Source organism: Castor canadensis, chromosome 4, assembly GCF_047511655.1.
Source record: "Castor canadensis chromosome 4, mCasCan1.hap1v2, whole genome shotgun sequence".
Classification (NCBI taxonomy): domain Eukaryota; kingdom Metazoa; phylum Chordata; class Mammalia; order Rodentia; family Castoridae; genus Castor; species Castor canadensis.
This window is the reverse complement of record NC_133389.1, coordinates 14700544-14706962: the sequence shown is the minus strand read 5'-3', so window position 1 is coordinate 14706962 and position 6419 is coordinate 14700544.

The following is a 6419-nucleotide window of genomic DNA, read 5'->3' as shown; positions in this document are numbered from 1 at the left end:
TGGGATATACATATGTGTTAGTCAACTTTTTGTTGCTGTGACAAAATACCTGATATAAACAACTTAGGAAAGGAAAGATTAATTTTGTCTTGTGGTTTTAGTGATTTTGGTTCATGTTCTCTTGGTCCTATCACTGTAGTCCTGTGACTGAGAAGGTGTAGTGGAACAGAGCTGCTTACTTCATGGTAGCAAAGAAGAGGGAGAGACAAGGGAAGAGAAGGGAAGGGAAGGGAAGGGAAGAGAAGGGAAAAGAAGAGAAGGGAAAAGAAAGGAAAAGGGAAGAGAGAAGAAGAAAGATACACCACTTAAGGCCATACCCCCAGTGACCTATTTCTTCTAATTAGACCCCAACTTCTATAGTTTTTATCATCTCCTGATAGTCCATTCAATTACAAATCAATCAATGGATTAATCCATTGATTAGGTCAGTGGCCTCATGACCCAATCAGTTCCCAAAGCCCCACCTCTGAGCATTGCATCAGGGACCAAGCCTTCACAAATGAGCCTTTTTTGGGGGGGATAGTCTATATCCAAAACATAATACCACATAAAACATGCATCCTGCCTTTCATGTGGTTCAGGATGTAGTGAGAGACTGGGCACAAGCAAGTGAAGGGCTGGAAGTACAGAGTGGACTCAATGAAGAACATCAGTGAAGCTCTTTATGCAGGGATAGTGTATTTGTTAAGGGTACCACCTGGGTTTAAATATGGTTCTACCATTCACAAATTTTGCAGCCTGGAGGAAGTTACTCAATAGCCCTGCATATCAGTATTTTTCCTTTCCATCTATAAAATATGATAAAATAGACCTCATGTTAGATGTAGTTGCAAAAGATGTATAAAAAGTTTTACTAATATCACTTTAAAACATGTGCACACAAGGCAGTACAGCTATGCTTCTCCTTGAATTGCTTTAGTTGCATCATGGAACAAGGCTGAGATCAAAGCCACAGCTCTGTTAGCACATTGGCTGATGCTGTGAAGGAGGGAGGGAAGAAGAAGAGGGAGGATGTCAGCAGAGAATCAAGCCTGTTCCCAAGGCAGCTCTCCCAGGGCTTCAGGTCAGCACCATGGCCTTGTGTCCCCCTCAGCTTGGCTGGGGGCAGGGGTAGGGGGCAGGAGTGATGTTAAGACACACAGCTTCTGCTGGGCTGCTGAGAATTTCTCCATCTCATTAAAGAGTTTCTATGTCTTAAGAAACAAAACTTTTAATCATAAGAAATGATATAGAATGACCATAGAAAATTTGGGTAAACTATAGAAAGAAGATAATCTCACCAGTCATGAGATAACTATTCTTAAAAGCATTTTAGGCATTTCTTCAAGTTTTCTATCTATATACTTTGCAAATACAAAATTAAGCAACCAGAAGTGCATCCTTGCAGGAAACAAAGGTCCTACATCCTATTCTCTGGAGGTTGCTACAATGTATTTTTCATTAAACAAAATTGGGATTACAATTCATATGTATATTCTTTGCAATCTACTTTTTACACAGCCTGATCTTGAGAATATTACTCTGAAAACATCTACTTAGTTTTATCTTGGCTGATGGACATTCAACTAGTTTCCTGTTTTCACTGTTATAATATTGCCATAGATATTTCTGTACTTAGTCATTGTACTGGTTTGTAATTATTTCCTTAAGAAAGATTTCTGAAAGATGTATTATTGGCCCAACAGAGATGAATATTAAATAGGTAATAATGCACTGTCAAACATTTGCCCAGAATAGTTGACCACTTTACATTTCTGCCAGCTGTATTGAAATTATTTCTACTCTGTATTTTGAAAAGGTTATATTTTCATTCGTATATTTCCTTTAGTACTATAAAAATTACATTTGAAGATAAAATGATAAATCTTTTATATTTATACAAATATTTGGACAATTGAACATGAAGTAACTGAATCACATAGCTCTATTACTAATGAAATAAAATCTAGACATTAATGAACTAATTAACATATTTAATTTATATGTCATATCCAAACACATTCCATAGTATTCATTTTAAAGAGAAATTAATCTCTTCTTCTGCTGATTAGAATACTATTTATTTTGTGAGTGAATGTGATGAAATAAATACTCAGGTGTTTAGTGTATGATTAAGAGTGGAATACAGAGTTCTTTGGAGTTATTAAATCCATCATGTCTTTTATATAATGGACAAATGAAGTTTAAACAATAGTTTAATTTGGCTTTGGGTGTTGTTGACCTGCAAAAGAATATATTTTTGTATAAACAGGTGTTTTGCAATTTATGTATACAAGAAATTGTAGGCATATTGTATTTTATTGATAAGTAAGAAACTAATCTCCTTTCAATAGGGTCAAGGCAGGATTTCACTCTTGTTGCTTTACCTATAAGGACAATCTGTTTAGGTCCCCCACCTCCTTTTCAATACAGAAGATTCTAAGGTCCAGAGAAGTTGTTTCTTGCTGATTAATTCCTATTGAGTGGCCGAGTGTGGCTCAGAATCAACTCCAAGAAGAATTTGCTTTCCCCCACTGTCATTTTGCTTTTTTCCACATCCATCAACCAAACCTAGGAGTCTGATACTAAATTTTCTGCCCAGATGTGCCTTAAAGATAGGATAAGCATATTAAAGGCAAATTTTCTGTGCAACCAAATATTTGGTTGTTTGTGGTTTAACTCTAGCTTCCTGCTTTAACTCTATTTTTTCATCATCATAGTTTATGTTTGTGTGTCTTAGTAAAATATTTCACATTGTTTTTATAATAGGTTAGCACTTAATATAAAATTTTTTCAAAACAAACACTGCAAGTTAATAAGACAAAAAAGATGAAACTGTTTGAGTCCCAAAATGGACTAGTTGGTTGCACCATGGAACAACAAGGCAACTGATTGTAAATTTATGGATTATAAATCTGGGATTTGGTAAGTATTTTTTTCTGTCTTAGAAACTTCAAGGTAAAGTCACCTTATCTTGACTGACTCAGTTTCTCTTCATGTGAAAAAGAGATAATACCCAGTGACTAAGAGGGAGCCTTCATTGTGAATTTCCTTTGAATTGTTGGAGATGTGCAAGGCTAACATTGTTCCTCTGCCACAGGGGGAAGATGTCTATAAGTCAGTGGGAATCTCATTTCCAGTGGAGTGAAACACTCAGTGATTTGTGGGTATCTAGGGAGAACGCTCAGGAATTTGTGGCTCAAACTTCTTCTTTTAGAAAAGCAGGAGAGGGAGGGAAAGGGAGAGGGAGGAAGAGAAAGTAAATAGGCAGAGAGAGAGAGAGAGAGAGAGAGAGAGAGAGAGAGAGAACATGCCATAACAAAGCTCCTTTGAGTTGTTCCTGGGAGTGGCCAGGTGTATCTAGTCATCCTCCAGTCAGAATGCTGTGTAATCCAGTTCTGATGTTTGCAATGCTTCAATGTATATGCAAGAAAAGGCACCAACAAAACAGTCTCCTAGGATATTAAATATTTGGGTTGATGATTACTTTTGTTGAGCTAGAGGAAATTAGTGCTTGATAAAATAGTTTAATGAATGAATGGATGACTCATTTTTTAGGCTGTATTTTTCTCCTCCACACACAAAAAGAAGACATTCTCTTTTTAATATGTGGTCAATAAAATAGGTTTTGTGGTAAGTAAAAGAGGGAAAAGAACATTGTGACTACCTTTGGACTTATAGAGCATTTTCTTGGAAACAGGTGTATCATTTCCCACTAAATTTTTATTTTGCAAATGTGAAGTGTTTGAGATGAATCAGATACAGTGCACTTGAGTATCTATAAAGAGAACTGGGGAAAGGGAGCTTGTATTTAAGGAAATGTCAGACTGATTTCAAATCAGTTGTCATTTTTTTCCAGAAACTAGTTTGAAACATAGGTGGCTTCAGATCTGTGAACTAATTGTATGACTCCATCCTTTCCCAGTTTCCTGTTTCTTACGTCTTTTAAGGTAGAATTTAAAAGGACTTAATTTATGGCCACTGTAGAGTCAAATATCCCATTTGACTAAGTTCTTCTCAAATAGAATCACAATTTTAATGCTCTTACCACTAAATGGCAATCACTGCTCTGCCTCACAGTAGTTGGTCTTGACAGTGATGCTACACTGAGACTCACTGAGAGTCCCTGCCTTACCTGTCCAACTAGTTGGTGAGACCATTTGGGTGCATGGTCTTACCTCCAGAGACAGCTCAACAAGTGGCTGCTTTTGACAGGGAATGCTCTCCTTAACCTTTTGCTAACACACCTGTCCAACTTACCTGGTGCTGTCCCAGCTATACACCTTTGCTCATGCTTTGTTCATAGGCTAAATGGTCCCCTGATGCCCAAAGACCTGGCCTCCATAGTGCCTCCCTAGTCACCCCAAGGCTGTACTTGTCTTTAAATTCCTTTTGTTCTGTGTACCAAATAATGTCCCTTATATACAGCCATGTATGTAAATTCTTGTATTTTTCATCTTCCTACTGCTCTGTTTGTAAGATCTCTGGGGAGAGGCAGCATGTCTTCTATCCCTAAGTGAATGGTGTCTCTAACTTCCAAGCAGTCAGAATCATCCCATGATACTAGTTTTGTTTCCACACGGGGTGGGGAAGCATTGAACAAGTGTGTTGCAGAGGGAATTTAACATCAAAATGGGGAATAGATAAAACTTTCTGATTTAAGCAGAAGTCCTTTAATATCTGTGGATCACAGCTGCAAGCATGTGACAGCATTCAATAAATAACTGTAGTGAGCTGGGCATTGTGGTGCATTTTTGTAATCCCAATTTTGTGGTAGACAGAAGTAGGAGGATTGTGGTCTGAAGCCTGCCCCAGGCAAAAGCATGAGACCCTGTAAGAAAAAAATAACTAAAGCAGAAAGGACTGGGGGTATAGCTGAAGTGATAGAGTGCTTGCCTAGCAAGTGCAAGGCCCTGAGTTCTAACCTCAGGACACACACACACACACACACACACACACACACACACACACGAGTTTTGGTGAATTAGATGGCAATACCATGGTCCACCCTTTTGGTCATCGTGATTATTCCCTGGGCCTATTTGAAGAATAGGTAAAGTGGCAATTACTGCCATCATTAGGAAGCACATGCCATAGGCTGGACACTTTATATGCACTGTCTCTTCCATAAATGTGTACATATGTGTATCTCATTTTACAGCATCTGAGGCTAGCCAGGCACTGGTGACTCACAGCTGTAAATCCTAGCTACTTGGGAGGCTGAGACTGGGAGGATCACAGTTTGAGGCCAGCCAAGACCAATTGTTCTCAAGACCCCATCTTCAAAATAGCAGAGCAAAATGGACTGAAGGTGTGGCTCCACCAGTAGAGCCCCTGCTTTGAAAGTGTGAAGCCCTGAGTTCAAACTGCAGTCCCACCAAAAAAACCAAAAATCTGGGGCTAGAGAGATTAAGCACTTGTTTAGAATTTCTCCAACCACCAGTGGTAGTCAGTGTGCAAATTTATGATTTTCCCCCCCACACCCACATTTCCCCCACTACAGCTGGATAACTTAATTTTAAGAGGCCTCCTGCCCATTAGAGGTCACTAGACCTCTAATGACCTCTAATGACCTTGCCTCCACTTACTTCACTGGTGCCTGAAATACTACGCTAGGAGCTGAACTCATTTAGTTTATGAATTTGATCCTGATTAATAATAAAGAACCCAGGACCACTGGGAAGGGGAAGTTACCAGCCAAGTGTAGCTTAGCTTAGTGAGTTGCTCTCATTCAGTCAGTCAAAGAGCATTCATTGACTACATACTACTATAAATCAAGCCATTGCCAAGTAGTGGTGTTACAGAAATGAATGAAGCTTGGATCTTACTTTTAAAGTTCTGTAGTCACACTCAGGAGACTGTAAAGTCAATTGTGAGGGAACAATAAAACAAATGAACAATAGGAATATGGGTGAGCACTGTAGAGAAATAACTGGCTCAGATCCAGGTACTTTTCCGAGAACAGATTGGATAGGAAAGGGAGTGGGTCCCATCGAAGAAAGTTGCTTCAGGAAGCAGAAACCTGGAATTTGTCAAAAGTAGGCTCCACAAAGAGATTTCAGAACAAAGCTCCGTGATCTATTGGGAATTCCCTCTGCCACCCATCAAAGTTTCTCCTATAAATTTGATATTCAATCTTTTACCAATACCGTCATATATTGGCAAGATAATTGAGTTTTACCATCACCACATATTCTTTTTATTTCATATATCTCACCTTCCGGTGGTGTGTTGGCCAGTAGGGTTGCCTTTATTTACTTATGCATGCAGGTATTCAGCCCAAGGCAGGATCCACCGACAGCCCCTTCCTGCCCCAGCATGTTGGAGGCTTTAGAATCTGTGCAGACAACAGCACGCTCAGCCTGAATCATCTCTCTCAATCCGGGGCGGGCTGCCAAGGGCGTGAGTAAGAGGGAGTGCAGTGTGGGCGGGGCCTGCGG